This window comes from Protopterus annectens, chromosome 1.part2 (genome assembly GCF_019279795.1).
Source record: "Protopterus annectens isolate FY-2018-M chromosome 1.part2, PAN1.0, whole genome shotgun sequence".
Classification (NCBI taxonomy): Eukaryota; Metazoa; Chordata; order Ceratodontiformes; family Protopteridae; genus Protopterus; species Protopterus annectens.
The window spans coordinates 9,865,484-9,892,405 of NC_056727.1; positions in this window are offsets into that span (position 1 = coordinate 9,865,484).

Consider the following 26,922-nt stretch of genomic DNA (forward strand, 5'->3'; position numbering starts at 1 on the left):
TGCTGGTGACAGCTGCCAAGTGTCTGTATGGGATACTTTCAGGTGAGCAGTGGTATTTGCCATCCATTCAAGACATTTAGTACATCTCTGTATGGTTTACACAGCCAAGCACATATGCATTTATGTTATCCAGGAACATCAGGGCTGCAAAAGAGACAACCTGTACTACAAGGTGCCTATGTGCTCATATGCTACCTATAATATTGTTATGTAGCTGCCTATGTGTCAAGTGATGACAGTCACAAATATGTGCCAGGATTCCAAAGGTATGTTTTATATGTACACACTCACAGGCTCTACAGTGAGAGGATTCAGCAGTTCAGCACATGCCAGTTATCAGTGGGTCACTGGAGAATGATAAAGATGGTGATGGTGCCATGCAAATGACGCAGTCTGATGACCCAAAGTCAGTGCCAACAATGCTGGCAGTAAAAGGCATACTCACATCACCCACAGCTGAGGTGAATGCAGAGGTCAGGGATGAACTAATGACATCACTTGTGTTTGCCAAATGCCATCTATGTCAGCTCCATCACTGTTGCAAGCCAGCAATACCACAGACAGAATATGATTGGTGCACTGCCTTCAGGGTGTATGCACAATGTACAATGGAAAAACATTATGATGGCCATCACTACTTTAACTCTGTAATATTCCCTGATTGGGGCATTAACCTTGGTATCAATCAGGGGGTGTGCAGTTTAGTGTGCCAGAGAGCTAATAACTTGAGAAAGTCAGACATGCTGTGTGCTGCATGGCTTGTGTGAAGACCTGCTAACTCTGCAGAGATTGTAAGACATTCTAAATTGCATGCAGAGTGACACAGAGCAGATGCACATCTTTTGTGGACAGTGGTGGCTTGGTTGCCATCCACTGGAACATCCATGAAGCTGCAGGGAAATGGCCACCATGGCCTTGGTAGTGGATAGTTTTGCTGTGCAGGACTATCCACCATCCTTACATAAATGAAACACACCATTTTGGCGATGTCACCATGTTCACACTGTCCATAGATGCCTTTGCCCTAGCTGTGGATGCCCCGCTAGACATGGCTGATACATTTCTACCTCCACTGTATGTAAACTCGACCAGACAAGTTCATCAGGGACCTGCAGCTCACTGGCATCCGACTCCATTTTAGCATTTCCCATTCACAGGTTTATAGATACCATAATTCTGCTTGAACACTACCATTCGACCACAGCAACCCCCCTGCTTTTACACCAGATGTGTTACAAAATCCCCTGGGCAATCTATTTCCATTGTTGTCACTACAGGGCCACATGGTCCACTCAGGCAGTGTTATACTCATGAAAGTTCTATTCCACTACTGGAGAATGTGATCCCACACTCACACAGATCTCCCAGGTGGGGTTTTTTGTGTGTGTGTGTGTGTGTGTGTGTGCGTGCATGCGTGTGTGTGTGTGTGTGTGTGTGTGTGTGTGTGTGTGTGTGTGTGTGTGTGTGTGTGTGTGTGTGTGTGTGTGTGTGTGTCTGTGTGTGGGGGGGGAGGCTACCACATACACCATCAATGACCCCTTCACTAATCCTTCATTTCTGTTCCATGTCACTATGTTCCACTCGACCTGTGCAAATAATGATGTGGGAATGTAATGGCTGATGTACAGCATTGCCAATTGATAGAGTGTAGTGCATAGCCCATATGTGTTGCTCTATGCTTCACCTTTTTCTGTGTCTATCTTGACACAGCCTATAGTTGTGCATAGGATGCCACTTCTTTACCAGTGCCAGGACATATTGCTGCCTTGCTTTGTATGACAGCCTGCTACAGCCAGGTTTTCCAATGAATCTTCACCCAGCTCCTCCTCCACTGCTACCAAATCTATGTCAGGCAGCATTACAGTATCCCCTTACTGTTACAGCCATTTTTGACCCATATAATTAAGCATGATGCAGACCACAAATGTCTTACTGCTGGTCACTGGAGTATAGTGCAGTGCAACACTTGATAACACTGTGGGAAGTCCACCAGATAAAGTATTGAGATGGGTCAGATGTGGGTCATGTGTGGATCATGGGAACTGCACTGTTGACACACAGAAATGTTATAGATAATTCCCATGGCATTGTGTACCACCTGGCAGTTGAAGGAAGCCCTTTCTGTTAATGTGTATGTGGCCCAGTGGGCCAGCTCAAGCCTTGATGGTAATATGTGTTGCGGCCCCACATTTGATGATGTTACATGTCTGTGACAGTGGATTGCTGTACACTATCTCTTCTACAGTCTGAGGGCTGACTATGGGTACTATCAGTCACAGCTACACTATCACGTGCAACACATAATGGTGGATACCATTATTACTGGTCTGCCAGCCACATTCCTTGGACTAGACTGTTGTGTCTTATATTAGCGACAATACTTGCACCTGTCAACAAGATTACCCTGTGCAAAGTCACCCAGTATGAACTGCTGTTATAAAAGGCAAAAGTGCCAGATGAGGGAATCATGGGAATGCCTGGATGGTGCACAGAATAAGGTGTACAGTACCCTGTGTAATGCAAACCACCTGGCAACTGATAAAGAGGAAGGCATTCCATCCAGATGCCATGTTGTTCAGGTGTAGTCTTGGTAACCTTGTGACTCTAGTCAATGGCCCAAAGGGCCTCAGAGAAATTTGTTATGTCACAGAATACTTGCCTAGTGGTGGCTTTCTCTTCTGCTATTTCTAGAAGCCAAATATGCTTCTCGACATGACACAACATCACATCAAGGAACTGATACAGGATTCATGAGACCAACACCTACGAAGCTCCCTGTGTATCACTTACTGGATGTTAAAAGGTCCCTATACAAGGAAGCCTAATCCTGCTCCCGCACAATGTCTCTGTCTACATGGTAGTTGCTGACTATGCCTCATTTATGAATGAGTTGATATGTCAGCTGTTGATGGATATTTCTACAATATGGAGGAAGCAACAAGCATCATCATGGACATTAGATCCAAAAGCAGCCAGCCAGTAACACATGCTAACTCCCTAAAGAATACACTTCTCCTAGAGTCTTTCTGTGAAAGATATAGCAGTATACTAAAAAATGATAAGTGTTCAGAAACACCAATAGCTGAAGCTCATTGTGCTACTTTTAAAGTTAATCAGTTGTGCAGCAATGCTTTATTTCATTGCATGCAGACACAATGGACACCACTAGCCTATTCATATTCCTTTGTATGTTATTATATGACCATTTACCTATGATGCACAGTGTACTATTTTGCTGCTAGTGCAATCACATTACATGTGTCTGAACCCCCCCAAGCATGTTGCTGCTCAACAGGCTTTTTTATTTAACATAGTACACTATTTATTTGTCAATGTCTGCTACATCTAAAAGAAGGCAAATATTTAGTGGAAGAGTAAGTGTACCTTGCAAGCTAGGTGGGATTCATACTATAACCCACCACTCCCTTCACACATAGTTATTTGACCCACAGATAAATGTGCATGTTCATTTGGATTCAGTTTCTGGGTTTAAGACCATTTGAACTGTGATTATAATCTACCAATGTCTATACCCATCAGTTACAGCCACTTAATTGTATGTATTTCAAATATTGATTGTGCTAAAAATGGCCACTGGAAAGTATTCCAGTTTACTTTACACAAATGCACAATAGACTTGCATAGCTACACTAATGAGGCTTTAACTTGATTATGAGGTCAGACATTCTAATCCAGAGATAGCCCCCTTAACCAGCAAGTATAGCTTCCTTGTTGACTGAGTTCCCTCTGATATTTGATTGTGGAAAACAGGTTCATAGGTTCATAGGTAGGTACTAGGCTATCTGCCCGAAGGCATTTATAAGCCTAGCCGGAATGTGTTGGCTTTCACCTCCCCGTTAGATTAGTTCCCTGTGCCTCTGTCCAGCAGAGCCATTGAAGTGATCCCTGGGGTAAACTTTCTGTTTCCCATCCACTCGTCAAAGTTTCTCTTGAAGAGGGTTAGCGAGGAGCTCTTCCTAATGTAGATTGGAATCTTGTTCCAGAGCATGGGAAGTCTCTGAGACATGAATCTATCCCTCCAGCATGTCCTATTTATTGTTGTGGTGAGGTTTAGATCCCTGGAGCATGTGGCTTGAGGGGATATGGTTTTCTTTAGGTGGAGCATGTCCATCAATTCTGGTTGGACATGGCCTTGTATGTCAGGCAGAGATCACCTCTGAGTAGGCGGTATGCAACCGAGTACAGCTGGAGTTTCTTCAGTAGAGCTGCATAGGGCATCTGCCTGAGGCCAGTGATCCTCTTGGTGAGGTACATTTGTGGTCTTTCCAGTTGTTGCAGGTGTCCTGTATGGTACATCCCAAATGGGGTATTGTATTCTATGATAGGTCTGATGAGTGATGTGTAGAGGGCCCATAAATAATAAATAACATAAACAATAATTCTGAGCACAACAATATCTCTTATGTTTGTTTCACAGGGGAACACAGTAGCCCAAAAATTCCATCTCATTTCACACAAATGCATACTAGTCCAGCAAATACAAACTGCTTAAACTGAAAAATAATAAGAGGACAAGTCACTTTCATCCACATAAAGCCACCCAACCACCACCTAGCCAGTTGTATATACCTGATCTGAATATGATAAAAATAATACCTTACAGCCTCTTAGTGCAAGAATCACAAACAAGGCAAAAATAATGAGGGACAAAGGTTCAGAATTAGGAACATATTTTAAATATCAGTCTTAGAAAGTTGTTAGTATAAAAGATTTTGCATTGGCATGCATTTCTGGAGAGTATGAAATCTGAAAACTTAAAACACCTATCACTTTGTAGTGACTGCTGTTCTCAATGATTTGCTAGAAAACCACAAACTTTAATAGGAGCAGACCAAAAGTGTGAGGCAAAGTCAAGGGCATCTGCAAAATCAGGGACAGTCAGCACTGTTTTAACATAAATGGTAGACAGAGAGTAAATATTCAGACTCATTTTACATAGCTATAACTGAATTAGAGTTTAAGATTTTTTAGCCACAACCACCACCCCTAATTATTGATTTCAGTCCTCAATGATTTGCCAGAAAAGCATGCTTTTTATAATTTCTTTGATCCTGGATTCACTCCCATGCATAAAGCACATTGGACAACAAGCACCCTTCAGCACTCGTTTCTGTAGCAGGTACAGGTTTTACAGGGTCGGGTTGCTTGCCCAAGGTCCATTCCCCCTCAGAGGGTGAAGCACACACACTCGCACACACACAGTCACAACTAGGATCAATTTAGATTGTCCAGTCCACCTACTGCATGCCTTCAGAATGTGGGAGGAAGCCGGAGGAAACCTACACTAACATTTAATAATTAAGAGATCAAAAAATTTAGGTAAAGAAAATTATACAACATTTTGCAAAATCAGAAACCATTTCAACTTAGTTTCACTTAACCAGCAGCTAGAAAATACATTTTCAAACTTATTTTAAACAAATGTATGCTAGTCTGTACAGGCAGACTTTAAACTATACAAATGAAGAGGGTGAGTTGTTTTCATCCATAGCTAGCTCTGCTTATTTAGTAACTTGAGTCCTCAGTTCTACACTGAGTGCCCATATCTGGTTGCCTGGCAAGGGTTGCCAGTAAGTCCAAATTGGGGGTTGGGTGTGACCAACAGAATGGCATCATTACCTGGCATGTCTAAAATGATATAATTATGAGCTGCAGCCAAAAATAATATGTGACAGGGATGTGGCCATCGGAAGCATGCTGTATGGCCATGGAGACAGCAGAACAGCACTAGAAAACTTTTCATGTTTTAAGCAGAAATCCTCAACTCTTCCTAATTGATGGGAAGAAACATTCTGCAGGCTTACAGTCAGAATTTATAAAGTGCTGAGAAATATAAAAGTTAACAACATGTACATAAGTGTATTTGCAACAGTTCAGTTATGTACTACTCTACAGGTAGGCGGGTTTGGCCCCTGTACCAGTTACTTATTATTACTAGCATCACGTCATTATATCTCATGGTATGGGAAACATTTACATAAGGTGGCCTTTGTCAGCACCTGTTGCTTTAACCATTTGCTTATTATAACATAATCATTAATTGCATTCCGTTACTGCATTTGTGATTATAGAATGCAGTATTTCCCGCATTTTAGAATTTTCTGCATTAGTATTACAAATGTCACAAAAGAACGACACAAGAATTGTAAGGTGGAAGAGGATAGAACCCTGCTGATGAATTAAGACGAAAACCTCGACTGTTGTGTATAAATTCCACGACACCCTTGAGTAAAATCAAAAGTTAGTTTATTTAATCCACGTTAAGCGCTTTCAGCTGTCCCCAGCCTTCATCAGAACAAATAATCTCTCCAAGGACAGGGTTTAAATACATACCCAATTATCTCCTTAATTAATAAATTGGTAAAAAACCCGCCTAAAACATTTTAACTATTTAAAAAGACATGATATCAAAACCCATAGTTGCCAAAATCTACTTAATCCTACTTCAATTTCACTACTAAATGTATATATAGAGAAAACATTATCGTGTGAGGAAAGTACAATATATATTAAAAATGTGTACGTTAAAAATTGTATTTTTATCTAACATCCATTATTCACTTGTACCAACTATCTTGATACGACAAGCATACATGTACACCTTTACACTCAGATGTTTAATAACAGTAATGCTAATATATGCCTCTAATATGTAATTCATAATATATACTTCTAAGTAAGTTATTCCAAAGAACTACAGGACACCAATTCCATCTTGTTGACCATAGATGTCGTGGACCTATTTTCCAGCATTCCCAGGACTGAAGGTTTGGAATTTTTTGAAAGAAGTCTAACGAAGTTTACCGACTTCCCTTGGGACAAGGTCAGTCTCCTGTGTGACATGATGTCACTAGTGTTGGATTACAACTACATTTTACATCAAGGTGAATATTTTAGACAGACCAGGGGAGTTGCGATGGGAGCAGCGTGTATCTTTGCGAATTTGGTCTTGGCAGAATGGGAATCTGAGTATATTTTCAAAAGCCCTCATTACAGTAACATCGCCTTATATGTCAGATATCTAGATGATATTTTTATCTTGTGGAGGGCATCAGAGGACAAGCTGTTGGAATTCATGACTTTTCTTAATCAAACAGTGGACTTTTTACAATTTACATTCGACTACAGCTATGAAGAAATGTCTTATTTAGACGTCTTATTAACCAAAAATGACAGTGGATTTTCGTCCAGAATCTATAGAAAACCAACATTTTCCAATGATTATGTTCATTACAGCAGCAACCATCCCCCTCATATTTTCAGTAACATAGTCAAAGGTCAATGCATCCGGGTGGCAAGGATGACGTCCAACAAATGTATGGTGGAAACCGAAATGGATATTATTAAGGACATGTTCATCACGAGCCTACCCTGCGAAGATGGTGGATGGGGTTATCAAATACGTTACCCGGGAATGGGGTAAAAAATATCTTCCACTGTTAGGTACATTTCAACCTATTACCAAAGAAGATACTCCCAACACATCTGTAGGTAGGGTATGCGTACTCATGTATTCCCCCAAAACATATTTGATTCAAGAGATATTGGACAGGCATTGGAAAACCCTGACGATCATAGACAAGGAGCAAATTTTGGGTACCAAACCCAGATTTGTTTTTAAAACAGCTCCCAATATAAAGAGAATATTGCAAAAAGATGGTCACATCAGATTGAAAGGGGATACAGACAAAGGGACCACAAAATGTGGTAACTGCAAACAATGCAAATACATTAACACAAGCAAAATAATTAAGATAAATGATACATGTCACACCATTATCAAATGCAAAAGGGGGAACTGTAAAAGCAAACAGGTGGTCTACGTGGCCATCTGCATAGTATGCAATGCCCATTACATCGGCAAAACTGAGAGACAACTAAATAGACGTATTTACGAACACCAGTATAGAATAGGGAAGTGTGACACTAAGAATGCACTATGCAGGCACATCTTAGATAAAGGTGTTGACCACAGTTTTCTTTTTTCTATCATTGAGCAGGTGGACTACACACCATTTGGAGGTGATTGGAAAACCAAGTTAGCACTATGTGAAAGCAAGTGGCAAATTCTGACGGACTCCACAAGACCTCCAGGTCTTAATGATTTTATTAGTTTAAAACCATTTTAGCTTTGGAATAACTTACTTAGAAGTATATATTATGAATTACATATTAGAGGCATATATTAGCATTACTGTTATTAAACATCTGAGTGTAAAGGTGTACATGTATGCTTGTCGTATCAAGATAGTTGGTACAAGTGAATAATGGATGTTAGATAAAAATACAATTTTTAACGTACACATTTTTAATATATATTGTACTTTCCTCACACGATAATGTTTTCTCTATATATACATTTAGTAGTGAAATTGAAGTAGGATTAAGTAGATTTTGGCAACTATGGGTTTTGATATCATGTCTTTTTAAATAGTTAAAATGTTTTAGGCGGGTTTTTTTACCAATTTATTAATTAAGGAAATAATTGGGTATGTATTTAAACCCTGTCCTTGGAGAGATTATTTGTTCTGATGAAGGCTGGGGACAGCTGAAAGCGCTTAACGTGGATTAAATAAACTAACTTTTGATTTTACTCAAGGGTGTCGTGGAATTTATACACAACAGTCGAGGTTTTCGTCTTAATTCATCAGCAGGGTTCTATCTTCTATCCTCTTCCACCTTACAATTCTTGTGTCGTTCTTTTGTGACTTTTGGTGAGTTATTCCAGATGGATGAGGAACAGCAACCCTCTGCTCATATGTCAAATGACTTGTTGCTCGAGTTGAGGTCTGACCTCACAGCACTACAAGGAGAAGTGCACAAACTTTTATCTTTATTCAACCAAATGGTATCGGGTACCACTGCAAAGGTAAAGCCAAATGAAGCAATCGATTTAAGAGACTCCACGGAGATCGTAGTTGCACGTATGGTTCACACTACGTCAGAGGACGAAGCGGATGTTACCAATACTAACAAAGACTGTACCACGCAGATGCGGAAGCGTCGACAGGGACCGTTTGATTACAACAACGTTAGTACACCAGATTGTGGCTTTCCTAAAGCGTTGCTCGATTCGGAGGTGACACACGAAGGATTATCTATAACGGCGTGTAAGGGTGATACGGAAGAAGGCAATCGAGCTGACGAATTCCAAACTCTGGATCTTGTTCACATGGAGGATGATCATCTTCTCAGTGTAAGACAAGACTTTTCGGTACAGGATTATACCTTTGATTTTAGCGTGTGCAAGAAAAGGTTGGAGAACCAATATGGTGGAGCACGTCCTAAAGTTTTTACACAAGGTCGTCCTATGACAGGTCGGGAAAACAAAGGTACTGTACCAAAAGGACTAAGGCATGACTCTTCTAGTCGTCCCAATATAAACAGTCATAGTATCAGTGATTCCATACAAATGGCAAAGGACAATGTGTTAAATGGTAAAACCAATAATAGAGATGTATTGTTTGAACGCTTTTTATGTGATGATAGGGATTATTTTAGTAAGGATAAAAGAGAGAAGAATAGTAATAACAATCAAGTTAATAATGGCACATCTTTGAGAGATCACATCACTGATTTTGGTAAAAAATTGCAAGCTTACAAAAATACTAAAATTGACCGTAGCTATCTTATGAAATGCCTATCACTCAATACTGTGCCCAAAGGTATTAGATTCTTCAAATTACCTCTAGGTATTACGCATACCGCAGAAGTGGAAAAAGAGTTTAATAAATTATTTGATGGATTTGGGCAGGAATACATGAAACTTATTATTAAACATATGGATGATAAACTGAGCATATTGGTTGATCAATTAGAAACTATTCAAAGCAGCATTATACAGCATAATGAGTATGACGATATGAAGGAACTATACGCTAAGCAATTTGTGCATGCAGAGGACTCTGTACAGACTAATGTGAGTAGAAAGGATAAGAAACTACAACGGGATTTAGAGGCATACAGAATAGAGAGAGCATACATTTGGCCTAGACACAAGGACATAGACACACACACAAGGTATGGGTCCAGAAGAAACGATATGGAAAAATCTGGCAGGGAAGAAAATTTTCAGGGGGGGAGATACCATCTGGCATGGAGGGATGCCATACCCAGGCATTCCAACACCTCGGGCCACACAGCTCGATACAGGTAGAACCCCCCTCGATGAATCCCATTAAGGTAGGGACCATGCCAGAAGAGAATTCAACTGAAGTACAAGTCTTTGATTCCTTCCCTAGAATCATCACTTATGCTGGTTTCAAGGTATTCAATTACACCACTCTTGACATCAACAACTCCTGTGCTCAATTATTAAGTAAGGGTATGAAGTTCATACCCATGAGGGGTTGGAATATTATAGACAGTATAAAAGAAGTCAAGAAATACTGTCGCAAGTTGAATTTGGCTCTTCAGTTTGACAAACAACCCCAAGTTGAACACAGACGCATAGGTATAGCAGGGACCACCCTCACGAAAAAAAGTACCTACATTCCCACAGCCAATCCCCATGTGACGAACTTCGAACACCTTGTCTGCAATGATATTTATTGGATATACAACAAGGAAAAACATCAGAGTGGGGATGTTGCAGATAATCTTTCCAGGTTGGAAAGGAAATGTTTACGCGACCTCACCTTGAACAGGGACATCAGAGTCATGAAACCCAACAAGGGAGGGGGGGCTGTGATTTTCTCCACCAAGGACTACGACCAGGAGATCGACAACATTCTTCATCATTCAGGAAATTACGAAAACATCTCCCTAAACCAGGTTAATATTGGACACAAGCGTATAGACCTCATTCTAGAGGAATATTTAATCGACAACAGGATCAATAATGAGACCTATTCCTTTCTGAAAGTGGACCATCCAGTCTTAGCAAAGATGGTGGGCATACCCAAGGTGCACAAGTCTATCGAGCAACCTCCCTTTCGTCCCATCGTGTCAGGTTCCAGATCCAAAACCTTCAAAATAGGACAACTGATAGATGGATGGCTTAAAAAGACATACGAAGGCATTCCTCATATCATCAAGGATTCATGGAGATTTTTAGGGACCATCAAGAAAGAACTACAGGACACCAATTCCATCTTGTTGACCATAGATGTCGTGGACCTATTTTCCAGCATTCCCAGGACTGAAGGTTTGGAATTTTTTGAAAGAAGTCTAACGAAGTTTACCGACTTCCCTTGGGACAAGGTCAGTCTCCTGTGTGACATGATGTCACTAGTGTTGGATTACAACTACATTTTACATCAAGGTGAATATTTTAGACAGACCAGGGGAGTTGCGATGGGAGCAGCGTGTGCCCCCATCTTTGCGAATTTGGTCTTGGCAGAATGGGAATCTGAGTATATTTTCAAAAGCCCTCATTACAGTAACATCGCCTTATATGTCAGATATCTAGATGATATTTTTATCTTGTGGAGGGCATCAGAGGACAAGCTGTTGGAATTCATGACTTTTCTTAATCAAACAGTGGACTTTTTACAATTTACATTCGACTACAGCTATGAAGAAATGTCTTATTTAGACGTCTTATTAACCAAAAATGACAGTGAATTTTCGTCCAGAATCTATAGAAAACCAACATTTTCCAATGATTATGTTCATTACAGCAGCAACCATCCCCCTCATATTTTCAGTAACATAGTCAAAGGTCAATGCATCCGGGTGGCAAGGATGACGTCCAACAAATGTATGGTGGAAACCGAAATGGATATTATTAAGGACATGTTCATCACGAGAGCCTACCCTGCGAAGATGGTGGATGGGGTTATCAAATACGTTACCCGGGAATGGGGTAAAAAATATCTTCCACTGTTAGGTACATTTCAACCTATTACCAAAGAAGATACTCCCAACACATCTGTAGGTAGGGTATGCGTACTCATGTATTCCCCCAAAACATATTTGATTCAAGAGATATTGGACAGGCATTGGAAAACCCTGACGATCATAGACAAGGAGCAAATTTTGGGTACCAAACCCAGATTTGTTTTTAAAACAGCTCCCAATATAAAGAGAATATTGCAAAAAGATGGTCACATCAGATTGAAATGGGATACAGACAAAGGGACCACAAAATGTGGTAACTGCAAACAATGCAAATACATTAACACAAGCAAAATAATTAAGATAAATGATACATGTCACACCATTATCAAATGCAAAAGGGGGAACTGTAAAAGCAAACAGGTGGTCTACGTGGCCATCTGCATAGTATGCAATGCCCATTACATCGGCAAAACTGAGAGACAACTAAATAGACGTATTTACGAACACCAGTATAGAATAGGGAAGTGTGACACTAAGAATGCACTATGCAGGCACATCTTAGATAAAGGTGTTGACCACAGTTTTCTTTTTTCTATCATTGAGCAGGTGGACTACACACCATTTGGAGGTGATTGGAAAACCAAGTTAGCACTATGTGAAAGCAAGTGGCAAATTCTGACGGACTCCACAAGACCTCCAGGTCTTAATGATTTTATTAGTTTAAAACCATTTTTAGCTTTGGAATAACTTACTTAGAAGTATATATTATGAATTACATATTAGAGGCATATATTAGCATTACTGTTATTAAACATCTGAGTGTAAAGGTGTACATGTATGCTTGTCGTATCAAGATAGTTGGTACAAGTGAATAATGGATGTTAGATAAAAATACAATTTTTAACGTACACATTTTTAATATATATTGTACTTTCCTCACACGATAATGTTTTCTCTATATATACATTTAGTAGTGAAATTGAAGTAGGATTAAGTAGATTTTGGCAACTATGGGTTTTGATATCATGTCTTTTTAAATAGTTAAAATGTTTTAGGCGGGTTTTTTACCAATTTATTAATTAAGGAGATAATTGGGTATGTATTTAAACCCTGTCCTTGGAGAGATTATTTGTTCTGATGAAGGCTGGGGACAGCTGAAAGCGCTTAACGTGGATTAAATAAACTAACTTTTGATTTTACTCAAGGGTGTCGTGGAATTTATACACAACAGTCGAGGTTTTCATCTTAATTCATCAGCAGGGTTCTATCCTCTTCCACCTTACAATTAGTATTACAAATGAACTTAAGAAATATTCTGATTGAAAGTTGAAGAGCTAGTAAAAATAATTATGCCCTCAAGAATAGCAGAACATATATCAGTGGAGATGTATATTCCATTCTATGTTCTGATGATAAGGTTTTGAAATGAAAAAATTCTGATAACTCTAATGAACTGCATCTTTATCAGTAAAATGGCACTTTTCTCTAGCAATGATTTTTTTTTTTGAATATGAGACTAACCTAGGCACAGCATCACCCCTGGAATTACCTTACAAAGGTCATACGTGCAAGAAACAATGTAAAGTTCAGTAACAAAACAATTCTAATCCAGCAGAGCAAATTCAGTAAGAGGTAATTTATTGTCATAATTATACAGTGACAACTCTCAGATAGTCAGATGGCTTGAATCAGCAAATCTGTTTTGGTGGTACAATGCATAACCACCACTAAGAAGAGAAGACATGCTACAAAACTGAACAATGCGTGTAGCATGCCACATATTAAGAAATAATTAAATAAAAACTGTAGCTACTTCTGTATGTACCTAATCATGAAGATCTCTAATCAGCCTAAAAGTTAATGACACAAGTATCAGAAAACAGATAAAAATATTTATATACATATACTGAAGCAGAGCAAAAAAAAGGCAAATATTGAAGCAGTGGTGTCTCTGCTCAAATAACAGAACATTCTTATTCTTGATCATAGTAGCACATAAGCACATACATATAGCTCACACACACATATGTCTTGCACACACACACACACACACACACACACACACACACTCGTATACTGCATGATGTGCACACAAACACACACACACCTCCACACAAATAATGTATTCATGTATATATATATACAGAGACGTCTGTTGTGCTATAAAATAGGTGACAGTATAATTAGCTAGAAAATACTATCAGCCTTTGCTAAATACCAAGCCTTAGTGTATCTCTCCAGCATTTCTGCTTAAAGTAGAGTTGTGACTGAGTCTCCAGTCATAACCAAGTTGTTATATGTTCAAAAAATGAATGTCCGGTAATTCACGAGAGACCAGAACAAAGCAAAGCTTAAGAAGTGAGTCTAAACATCATTCTGAGAACACATAACTACTTGATTATGACTGGAGAAAGCTGGTTGCAATTCTTTGTCATACGTGTAATGTCCATCTACTACTAGTTAAAGAGAAAGAGAAAAAAATGTATAATGCTAAATGTGTTGCAGATCTTAAAACTGTACCACACTTCTGCTGGCTCAAGAGACAGATGCCAGAAGCAATGTGCATCAATGATCTTGCAAAAGTTTTAAAAGTTGTAATACAATTTATTCAGCCATTCACAAAAAAGCAAATACGGCAATGTGGAGTGTATTACAGCTTTTAAAGATGCTTTACTTTATTACACAATTCTATGCAGGTTGCTGTTTAAGCTTTTGTGTACATCTGGAGCACAACACACACAGAATGGCTATTAACAAAGTTAAAAAAACATCCTTACATAGTCATTGAAGAAGATATTTACCAAGGGTGGTATATACAATAGGCACATCTGCATATTGTGAAAGTGTGTAAAATGAGTTGCTTGAATATGACTGAAATGTCTGCATAGCTCTCAACCAATCAGGGACACATAGCAACAGGCTCATTGACAACATTAGATAGGAGCAGACAGAATAAATGGCAATTTTAAAATAGTACCACCATTAATCTGTGACACTGACATAAAATGTGTGATTGTAAGTTATTATACATGTTCTGCAGGAGCACACTTGCAGAACTACAATGATTTGTCAATAATCTATAAGTAGAATTCAACACACCTTCCTCAAAAATGACCACTTTTTGGAGGTGTTATGTGGGACAATGTTACATCTGTAGTTCAACTTAGGGGCAATCCTGACCGGTTGAGAGGTTTGCATAACACATAAGCCACAATCCACACCTTCTGAAATGTAACCCATGCCATCAATGTTCTCAATGAGCTGTGCATTTACTGGGTGCAGCACAGAAAGATGTATCACACATGCATCTTGTGGAACACCTTGAAGGGACATCTGCACTGTCAACTCCTAATGGTTATGCATCACAAAGAATACTTATGTATGGATGACAAAATTATGTATGGATGACAAAATGTGTGGGAGCTCACTGTGCCAAAAGTGATACACTTGAGTAAAGCATCACTGGATGACATAGGTATCGGCCATATGGATAACAACACTTAAAAACAACCTACTAGTATGACTGCCACATGCAAGAGCAATGGTATTGTCCACAGCATCTGCAATTGATGTGCAAATTCAGAAGTGATCCATCCTAATGAATGGTACAGCACTATCTGAGACTCATGGCAATGCATCAGTTATGCTCGGGTGCACAGAAACTCCAGAAATGCAAAGTCTAGCTTCAATGAACTAGGAAGCTGTCACTGTGATAGTGTTCACATACAAAACAATACATGGAGTAGACTTTCTCCCTGCACATGTCAAACCCAAGATGTGACACATGATCACTGTCACCCTGATATTGACAAGGAAAAATTTATAGCACCATGAAATCCTGACATGCATGTATATGTGTTCATGCAAACTATCATTTGGTAATACTGATGTGGTTTTGGTACATCAGTGACACTGTACAGTCACACAATAGCTGTACCTAGAATACAATTGAACTTCACAGGCTTAAAGATGCATAGGAAAGTACTAGGCTAAATTACCAAGAACACATAAAAACCTAGCCATATTTAACATCACTTACACAATTTTTAATGGCTATGTGAACAATGTTCAGACAGAGATTTGTCTATGCTATGTTATCTAATACCAAATGTCTCTGCTCAGTTGGGATATGGGCACAACAACAGGAGTACAATCATAATTAGCCACCCATTGATCTATATTGCACGTGAACAGGGTCAGGAAAGGCCTTTGCTTTATGTGAATGGCAAGCATGTTCCAGAGAAGGGAAGTGTCTGGCAGATGTAGCTAGCTCTCCAACATGAAAAAAAAAAAAAAAAAAAAAACAGAGAAACTAGTGGTCTTAAAACTTTGTTGATGAACTCAGTCACAATAATTTCCAAAAATCATGAAACCCAGGTAGTGTTAGTCTGTGATGAATAAAGGTTTATTGCTTTGGAACACTACTGAGTTTCATGATTTTTGGAAATTATTGTGACTAAGCTGAAGTGTTAAGCCCACAAGTTTCTCTGTTTTAATTTTTCCTCATCACTTGTGGGGATGAGGTTGGAACTAGACAGATTCCCGTGCTTGTTCATTTATTTTCCTCTCTCCAACATGATATTATGTCAAAAGTTAGGTTAACATCCCTGGAATGAGTGACCCTTCTGCAGTTTGAGTTAGTGTGTAACATTGTCATCAAGTAAAGATTGTAGGGTGTCCTGTAGGTTAAAAACAGATCAACCCTTAGCAGTCTGTTGTAGATATAACACATTGATAAGGCTTTAAACCTTTCTGCATATGCCTTCTTGTTTACACCATGTATCTTCATTGTGCAAAAACTATGGTGTTGGTCCACCTGTTGCAGATGTGTGTTGAAGAACATGCAAAGGGGTGCATTGTAGTCAATTATCTGTGTGATAAGAGCTGACTACAACGGCATTATAAAGTTCTTTGCTGTGGATGGCCTGCCCATGATTATGAGTTATGCCAAATACAAGGAATTTGTCACACTGTGGACACATGGTGGTTGAAGTTCTGATTACTACCCAGATCACATACCACTGGGTGTACTCATAAGGGTGTGCTGTCTTTATTGAAATTAGCTTGGGTATTTACTTTTCAAAAGGGGATAATTATGCTTTTGTGTTCATTTAGTGTGTTTCCTGTCTCTAGCGTAAATCATTTTTGCGTGCATTAATATTTTCTGAGGTATATCAATAGTGTTCATAGATTCAGTGATTGTCCATATTTTGTAGTCATCCACGAAGATGGTCATACAAAGGCTGTCTAAGTTTGTCTTTTCTTCTGGGAAGTAAATACAAAACAGGAAAGGGTGTACTACAGAACCCCATGGTACAGCCCTGGTCACTGGCCTTGTGTTAGCGGTGAATTCACACTCTTCGACAGTATGTGTCCTGTTAGTGATCCATTTGGCTACCCACCTAGTGATGTATGTCTTTATGGCCAGTTGAGATGGTTTATTTGTAATACCTGAATGTGGATGTGTATCAAATGCCTTGGGCAGGTCAAATTAGGTGGGTTGCACATTCTTTCCACCATCCATGCCTTTGGTGACCTTCTTGAAGAAGTCAAAAAGATTTAACAGACATGATTTATCCTTAACAAATCAAAAATGGGATGTGAACACAGTCTGGGGATTACCTCTGTCCTTTCTGCTAAGGTCCATGATAATTCCTTTGATTGCCTTACAGATGAGGTGAGTCAGGCTTCTGAGTCTATAATTTTCTGAGTCAGGTGATGGTTCCCCACTTGTCCAGATGGATGACTGTTGCTGTGCACCCTTCTGTCAGAACATAACCTGTCCGGAGACTGTGGTTAAGTTGGGATCCAACTGTGCCTTCTTGTCTGCAAGTTATTGAAAAGGCAACCTGAGATGCTATGTTTTTAGCCTTAGATAGTGCACAGATGAGATACTCTCTTCAGAACATAAGCATTGTAATGTCTACATACATACTTTGGGTGATGTCCAGTGTGGACAGGGGGGTAATGTTTGATCCAAATCTGTCAGCTAGCAGATTATTTCCTATGATTGAGTATGTGTGGAGTCATTCACAAACAGCTCTGGGCTTAGTTGTATATTCCCCAAATCATGTTGTACTTATTTAAAAAATGCTTTGTGATAATGCCTGTAAATACAGCCTTGGGTATGCATCACATGTTACACAGTGGAAGTCTTCACGCTGTCATACAACTTTAAGTATGGCATGTAATTACATCAATTGCACATCATATGTCTATATGTTTTTCATTAGAAAGCTGTCTGTTGGTGTCTTGATACTATATATGGACACATTACAAATTATGTGGATGTGGTACATGCTGAACAGTTACTGACACAAATGGTGTCAGTCATACAGTGCTGCTGGGGAACCACATCAATAATTCCTGTGAATAGCAACACAATTGTGCATACAATGAAGTCACAAGGTTGCAATTGAATCTAGCCTATTTATATGTTTGTGTATATAACAGCATTATAACATGTAGATGAAATAAGATGTATGTGTGATGTTATAATGATGTATTTCACAGAGCATTTAATGATGGTAGGTATAGATTTGTATGGCAGCCCCATACTGCAAGTGTTACTGTAATGGTTGAATGAGAACTGAGTAAAATGTTTGTATACTCCACTAAAAAAATGCATGCCTCAGTAATGAAACAATAATCATAGCATCATCCCATCTAAACATTTCTCAAGAGGCATGTAACTATAGCAGTTCATAGGTTCATAGGTTCATAGGTAGGTACTAGGCTATTGGCCCTAGGGCCCATACAAGCCTAGCCAAAAAATGTACCCTGGCTTTCGCCACCCAAGAAAATTATTTTCCTGTGCCCATGTCGAGCAGAGCCACAGAAGTGATCCCCGGGGTGAATTTCCCATTTCCCATCCAATCATCAAGATTTTTCTTGAAGAGTGCTAATGAGGAGCTCTGTTTGACATAGATAGGTAGTCTGTTCCGGAGTATGGGAAGTCTCTGGGACAGGAATCTATCCCTCCAGCATGTTCTGTTTATTGTGGTGACAAGGTTTAGGTCCCTAGAGCGTGTAGCTCAGAGGGATTAGGATTTCTTTAAGTGGAGCATGTCCAACAGCTCTGGGTTTGACATAGCTTTGTATGTTAGGCAGATATCACCCGTGAGTAGGCGATATGCGATGGAGTAAAGCTGTACTTTTTTGAGACGGTCTGCATAGGGCATCTGTTTGAGGCCAGTAATCCTCTTTGTGAGGTTTGTAAGGAACACGTAATGAAATGACATCAGTGGCCATCAACACATTACCTCAAATCACAGATTAGTATACTGCTGTAGAGCTACCATATGTCTACACCTCAACATAGCACATGTGGATGACAGCAACGTTGACATGTTCAATCTTCATATGGTCATAGGACATTAGTAGGCTAATGGCCATAATAACATTAAATTGTAGCCATTATAATGTCATTTAAATAACAATTGCTATATCTATATGATTGAAGATAGTAAGTGTGTGTGAGTATGTGTGTATGTGTTTGATTGTATTACATACTGACTCTGTCCATATGTGAATTGTACACCACCTCATCACAGAATTAGCAAGCACACATCCAGTGGTCTAGAGCTAGCTAGAAGAGGGTCATGGAAGGACGATGTGTGCATGCATATTTGAAAAGATGATATCCTCTGGTCTTCTGCAGAAAGGATGTTATATGGACAGAGTGAAAAAGGTGATGCTGGATTCTTAGGGATATGTTAAAGGTTACTTGGGTGGTAGTCAAATGAAAAGAGATCCAAAAGATGATACAATGACTGTAATATACATTAACTTGCATAGGTATAGAGACTGGATTCCGTACAATGTAAGACTAGTACCACCACTTATGTCTGACTTTAACAGTGTCACAGTGCACCTTATAGAAGCTGACAGCATCATTGTATGCTGAGAAGAAATTGTTTGGAGGACTGTCTGACACAGATGTGGAGTCACATCTCAGTGTAAAATTGCCTCCAAAGATGAACACACACTCATTTTGACAGCAGTGAGATTAGAATCCCTATCTAACTATCTACAGAACACAGTACTAAGCACCAAATCACATGTCTGATTGTCATAGTGTCAGACAACACTTTACAGCAGATGACATCATCAGTGTCTGGTGAGAAGAAGATGGTTGCAGGAGTTTCGGGCATGCTGTTCTAAACTGGTCTCCAGAATGTGAGCTAACTAATACAAGCACACATACTAGTTGACCACAGTGAGACTAAACTCCTGCCAAACTATCAACAGAAGACAGAACTTAAGATAACTGCCACAGCAAAAAGTTTGTCAGAGTGTCAGACAACACTTTCTAGTAGATGACATCATCAGTGTGTGGTGAGAAGATGGTAGTAGGACTGTCTTACATGCCAATCTAAAATAGTCTCTAGAATGTGAAGTAACTGAACATGCACACACACACACATGCACACACACACACACACACACACACACACACACACACACACACACACACACACACACACACACACACACACACACACACCCAGTTGACCACAGCATGATTAGAACCCATACTTAGCTAGCTACAAAACTCAGTACTTAACACAGGCTTCATGACACAAGTCTGACTTTTAAACTGTTACAGACCACTTTATAGCAAATGCCATAATCAGTGTATGCTTGGAAGAAGGTGTTGGTATGGCTGTATGAAATGGCATTGTAGGCATGTACAACTGTAAACATGTTTGTTCTCCATAAGACTTGATGGCTGAAAGTAGGATACAGAATCATTCCTTTCTAAATACACACATAAAAGTTGACTTCAATGAGATTAGAACTCCTAGCCAAGTAGTTATACAAGCTAGAGAACACAGTACATGATGCAAGCATGCACACACAGGTTGTCTACAGTTAGATTAGAAGCCCAATCTAACTAGTTACACAAGCTAGAGAACACGATACTTAATGCAAGCACCACAGCACAAGTCTGACTTTTACATGTTTTCAGAAAACTTTATAGCAGTTGACATTGGCAGTATTTGTTTGGAGGAAGATATTGGGAGGAATCTATGAAGTGGTTTTATGACTATAAAAATATTTGTTCTCCATGAGACTTGATCACTGACAGTAGGATGCAGACTCATGCTCTTCTAACTAGGTATACACACTCACACACACACACACACACACACACACACACACACACACACACACACACACACACACACACACACACACACACAGGCATGCTTACACATACAGATGCACACACAATTTGGCTGTTCTGTTAACTGAACCACTACCTATTTTGTTCTCATCTGCAGAACACATTTGTTAATGTTTGTGCCATCACCAAAGTTTGATTTGTCCATGTCATAGTTGTCTTTATAGATATTGACATCATCATTCTGTGATGCAGGTAACATATCCTGTTATGAGAGTGGTGTGCAAAGTGCGGACTTTGCATTTGCTATGTTGGCTCCAATGTCCAGATATACTTTAAAAGACAGCTTGTTAAACTATACGCATGTTGCAGAACTGAGACATATATGCACCTTTTTCTCAATATGTTGTGCACATTGCACAATTTCAGTCACACACATACATACACAAACACAAACACACACACATACATACACACATATTTTGTGATCAGCATGGATGCAAGTGTTGATGTATGTGTGCTCATATTTTGATGAATTGATGTCCACAGTAAGACATGTATAAGACAATCTCAATGTCTATTGTCAGTACAAAGCTTTAAATAATGTGCCGAATGCAGTTGTGCTATTTATTTTTTAGTGTGGCTGACATTTGACCTATTATTGGCATATTTATTTTCAAATGCATGGGTGTGGGTGAGGGAGAATCTGAGTAAATATGTGTTCAATCAGTAACAAGTCCCTTCCCTTTGGCTGTGTTTTTAAATGGCTTTAGATGGGATGAAGAATAATTAAATAATTATACAATGATTGGCCATTAACATTCACAAAGTGGCATGCTTATTGGTCAGTCCAACCTGCATGCCAGGTGTAAATCCGAGCATATACCAATGAAAAAAAAATTCCAGTCACCCAGCCTTTTTTAACCATTAATATATGCTACAGCTTTTTCATTTATATTAGCTTTAAAAAAATAATAAAGAATGAAATCCAGAAAGTATTGAGGTATGAGAGAGACATGACAGAGAAAATACAAGGAAAATTGGGTATGTTATGCAAAACTAAAGAAACATACCAGATTTTCCTTGTACTTTCTCAATCTGGTCTCTCTCATACCTGTCAATGGTCCAGATTTCAAACTTTATTTATTATTTATCTTTATATATATATAAAAAAAAGCAATGGAGATCTTCCTTTCTCCATTTTTCCTTTCCAAAACACTGATGTACTGTATAAGCATGCACATGCGCAGTACATGAAGAAAGCCCCGGGATACAAAAAAAAAAGGCAGAAGAATACCACAGCACTATTATGGAAAAATATTATTTAAGAATAGTAAATATCTTTTTCTTAAATAATGTCATTGTATAATAGCAATAACTGATTCCGTGGTGTGGTATATTGAAGATTTACCCAAGGTTGGCTTTGTTTAATCACTCACACTTTGCCCTCGTGATTAAGCCATACCAACCATGGGTTAATCGTCACTATACCACACCCATGTCATCAGTTATTGCTATAGTTATACATGCCAAATACGTCTTTCCATAGTGTACTGCCAAGCGACTGGTTTATACTGATGATGGTAGAGTGTTTGCACATGCAAGATTCACACATAAGGAATGCAATTTGAATGTGAGAAGTAGTTATGCATATATGCTATGGGAGAAATAGCTGACATATACTATGGTGTTCATTTATTTATTTACTGACGTTTAATTAAAGGGAAAGTCTGATAGGGTAGAAGCCCATTTTCAGCAGAAGCCTGGGGAGAAAAGCTCTAAATGATTACAACACATTTTAAGAACAATAATTTTCTGGGTCTATATTACATTACTGAAAAACCTTTCCAGTGAACACCACATGGTCAACAGGTATTCAGAGAAATTCACTTCCACAATTCGCTGAATACTTAAAGGGAAAACAAATACTTGCCCCACAACCGAATGGCCCTAAATCTAGCAAAACCAAACCCACCCACCACCCCTCCTAACTAAATATACCAACTCGGAGATCGCAATACAGTGGAGAAAAGGGCAAAATTGTGTAGTTGCCCAAATACATCTTTGTCCTGTAAGTATTCAGCGAATCGCTGAGGTGAGTTTCACTGAATACATGTCAACAATGTGGAGTTCACTGGAAAGGTTTTTCAGTGATGTAATATAGACCTTAATTTTACAATTTAAATAATTATAACAAATTATACATAATATAAAAACATTGGTTAAAAATTGATGCAGGTTATATGAGAAACATTTAATATTTAGAGAACTCATAGACAGTTTGTAGAAAAAATTAAAGGTGAGTTAGTATAATACAAACAGGAATTGCAATATGAAGTGAGGGGAAATAGACTTATCGTATATTTAGAGAGAAAGTCAGGGAAGAAAATTTGATAACATTAAGCAAGTAAACAAAGAAGGGAAAGGAAGGAGGTACAAGGAATGAAAAGCTACATGTTCACATTTAGGGATATAGTTTATCCTGGTTTTCAGAAGAACAGAGACAGATTTTAGCTAAGAAGTCTTTCAGAGTGGTTTTGAAAGATGGAAGAGAAGGTATTGACCTGCTGGATACAGGTAAGGAGTTCCAGACCTTAGCAAGCTTGTACAAGTACAGGCAATGCCCAGCAGTTTTGAAATGTTTGTAGACAGGAGTGTTTGGTCACTGGATCTCAATGACCGAATGGGAACATAGTTGTATAGAATGTTTTTTAGTACTGGACAGGCAGATGGATGTTGAATAATTTTATAGGTGGTAAGAAGCTGTGTATATGTTAACGGATGAAGCAGTTCTAACCAGTTTAGGCTTTTCAGTGCTATACATTGGTGGGTTCTGAAAGGGGTTTTTGCTGCAAATTTACCAACTTTGCTATAACATTGTTCAAGTTTTAATTTTTGCAAAGCCTGGAGGTTAATGAGGATCATAACACCATAAAAAAGTGTGGGGAGGAGATAAGTAGTGACAATCATAGCTTTAGTTGCTTTGGTGGAAAGGTTTTTGGCTCTGTAAAGCATTTCTAGTTTCTGATGAGTTTTTCTTATGCAATTTTGTGTGAGACGGTTGAATGTAAGATTATCATCCACTATTACCCCAAATAATTTAGTATGAGAAGTGACTTCAATGGTTGTATTATCAAGACAGAGAACTGTACATTTTGTTTTTTCACAAGAGAGAGATTTCGGGGAAAAATTAGTAGTTGGTCTTTTTGGGTTGAGCATAAGATCTGAGTTACAAAGCCATTTCAGCTGTGAGTAACATTTCTGCAGTTTGTTTCCCACCCTCCCTCCCTGTTGGTATAGTGTTTATAGCTGGTGGCTTTGCAGTTGCCCCCCCTTAGTGTAAATTTGATCTGGGACCCTCCTCCCAGTCTAGTGTCATTACCTCATTCTACCCAGTACAGGGAGAGCATTTGAGAAGGCCAATCAGCTTAGTTTCTGCTACTCCTTTCTCTCTTTCCTTTCTCTCTTTCCACACAAAAAAAAAAAAAAAAAAAAAAAAAAAAAAAAATTAGCTGCTTTTACTGTATTTGTGTTTTTTCCTACTTTATTTTGCTTTTGCGTCATCTTAAAAGTACTCAGTTGTATTTATTACTGCTTGGTGTAAATCATTCTAAGCCTTTTAGTTTAATCACCTGGGCTTCAGACCAGTTTTACATTAAGAAGGTTTGTGGTCTGCACTGTAGTGGCAGAACAGGTAGCTTACATCCTTCTATTTTGGGAACTGCTGATTGAGGGCTCAGTGTCTGTTATTCTAAAAGTGTATTAATTCTGGTTTAAGCACTTGGGCTTGAGGCCAGTTATTTTACATTAAGAGGGTTCGTGTTCTGCACTCTTGTGGGAGGAGAGGCTGGACTCTGTCCTTCTGAGCTGGGAATTTCTGGTTAAAGGCTTATAGTGCCTGCATATTTGAACTGCTTCTTACTGAAATTGGTACACCTTGTTTGCTGTAGCATAGACTAGATCCAGGCCTGCTGAATCTAGCTTTGTTTGTATAACTTGAGCACTAATCCAGGCATTCTTTAAAGTATTCAGTTGTATTTATTACTGCTGGTAGTAACTTGATTAAAGTGTAGCTATCATTTCTAAGTCTTTTGGATTAAGCACTTGGGCTTCAGACCAGTTGTTTTACATTAGGAAGGTTTGTGGCCTGCACTGTGGTGGCAGGACAGGTAGCTTACATCCTTCTAAGTTGGCAACTGCTGATTGAGAGCTCAGTGTCTGTTATTCTAGAAGTGTATTAGTTCTGGTTTAAGCACTTGGGCTTCAGGCCAGTAATTTTACGTTAAGAAGGATTGTGGTCTGCACTCTTGTGGGAGGAGAGGCTGGACTCTGCCCTTCTGAGCAGGGAATTTCTGGTTAAAGGCTTATAGTGCCTGCATATTCTAACTGTTTCTTACTGAAATTGGTACACCTTGTTTGCTGTAGCATAGACTAGATCCAGGCCTGCTGAATCTAGCTTTGTTTGTATGCTTGTTGTTTGTTTATTTCCCTGAAATGCTAATTCCACCTAAAACGCAGCCTTTTAGCACTTCAGTGGATCCCTAGTGATATCTGCATTGCTTACTGTACTTATTTTCTTGTTTCACTTGGAAAGAAAGTTACTGTTTGTCGTTTTTGCATTTAAGTTACCTGTAACACATTGCATTTAAGTTACCTGGCACTTGCTCACTAAAGCAATTATATAAGTCAGCTCTAAAAAATTAAAAGCACTACACCCTCACAAACTCCCCTTGAGTACCTTGTTCCCCATTGGCCCTTTTTTCAATTATAAAGGAATTCCCAATACTATTCTAGCATGTCCAAAGGTCAGTTGTCAATCTCCTCTCTGGTCCAGCTGGTGAATCTGGGAATCTTGAGGCAATGTTACAACTGCCCCATGTACACAGACAACCCTCTCCTCCTCCCAACAAATTCCAACACATGTGAGAGATGCAACCATATAGCCAAACTGGAGGCTAAGCTCTCTCAACTCAGTGCTGGTGTAACCAGTCAGGAGGAGAAGGAAACCACACTCACTACAATTCCAGTTTCACATAGACCTACCACGACAACAAACCAAACACATAAACACACAAAAACATACTCAGAGGCTCTAAATAAAAATCTGCCTAAGCAGCAGAGACCTCCAAAGCAGACACCCAAGCAACCGCTACCCCAAAACAAAGCTAGTGTGCCGAACAGTCACAGCCCTTAAGGCTAAACAACACACCTGATACACTTGTAATAGGTGACTCTATCGTCAGGCACACTGACGTCCCGCTCACCAGGCTGAACAAGGAGAAGGTCACGGTGAGCTGCCTGTCGGGCGCTAGGATCCGCCATATAACACAAGCACGCAGGTCACTCCAAGGCAAGTACAAATATGACTCAGTCATTGTCCATGCTGGTGTGAATGACCTGAGATGTACCTCCCTGGACTACATGAAAAGAGACATAGAGGAGCTCTGTGAACATGTAGCCCAGGCCGGTATGACCCTGACCTTGAGTAGCATCTTACCCTCACCAAGAATGATGCCACAATATGAAGACAAGATGATCAATTTCAACAATTGGCTTAAGTGTTGGTGTCATTCAAAGGGGATCCAATGCCTGTCAGCCTGGGATGACATGCTCGACAAGCCACGATGCTTCATTAGGGACGACTTGTACCTGTCACCCCAGGGCTTTTGGATATTGGCAAAGACTCTTGCTACCCCCATAGTGCCTTTTTTAGGCAAGGCTCAAAAGACAAACCCACCTCCATAGGTATCACAAGGGATAAGAAACAAAGAGTAATGCTACTCAACGCCAGAAGTCTAAACCTCAAGATGCATGCACTCGAAACTCTCCTTAGCATGGAGAACATCGATATCTGTGCAGTAACAGAAACCTGGTTCAAGGCTCCCGAGAGCACCCCAGCACTACCAGGTTATACCTCATACCATGCTTTTTGGCCCCAAAACTTGGACCGAACCACAAAAGGAGGGGGGGTATCAATATTCGTCAAAGATACC